This window comes from Arachis ipaensis, chromosome B10 (genome assembly GCF_000816755.2).
Source record: "Arachis ipaensis cultivar K30076 chromosome B10, Araip1.1, whole genome shotgun sequence".
Lineage (NCBI taxonomy): Eukaryota > Viridiplantae > Streptophyta > Magnoliopsida > Fabales > Fabaceae > Arachis > Arachis ipaensis.
Genome location: NC_029794.2, coordinates 108,880,794 through 108,881,491, shown reverse-complemented (window position 1 = coordinate 108,881,491; position 698 = coordinate 108,880,794).

The window sequence follows — 698 nt, the reverse complement described above, 5'->3', positions numbered from 1 at the left end:
CCAAGACTGCTTCGATCTCAAAGATGCCTTAGAGCAGGCCATCAGAGATGGAAAGCTGAGCGAATTCTCCCAGCTCATCAGAGAGCCGAGGAGACGGGAATGTGAATGCTCCGAGGAAGATCGTAGCCAGACTGTGAAGCCAAGGCAAGAACCCATAGGGGACGCCAACAACCCCTCAACCTTTGTGGTCAACATCGTGGTCGGGCACGACAGCTGATGGTGGCAGAGTACCGTCGGTAAGGAATTTCACAAGATTTTCGCATTGCAAGTATAGCCCTCAACCGACAAATAATCCGTGAATCAAATTTCGAAGGAATTGGTTGTCACAAGTTCAACCCCAATAAAAGTAACCGAAGTATTCAAACCTCGAGTTGTCTCACAAGGAATGGGCAAACATGTGCATCAACATTGGTTAGAATTCCAGGGTTGTATAAGTCATGAGCAAGAAATTAAACTAAGAATCCTAACAAGCAAGTAATCTTGAAATGCAAGAAACTAATTCAAGTAACTAAAGCAAGGTGTGAGCAATCCCAAACTAATAAGATAACATCCAATATAAGTCTACTCTAAAACTAAACAAATAACTATGACTAAGACAAGACAATTAGGATTTTTGGATTTTCAAATATGAATGATAAAACAACTCTTGGCTAGACATGGAAATTGGGGTCACTATCCTTGTCTAATAACCATATCTT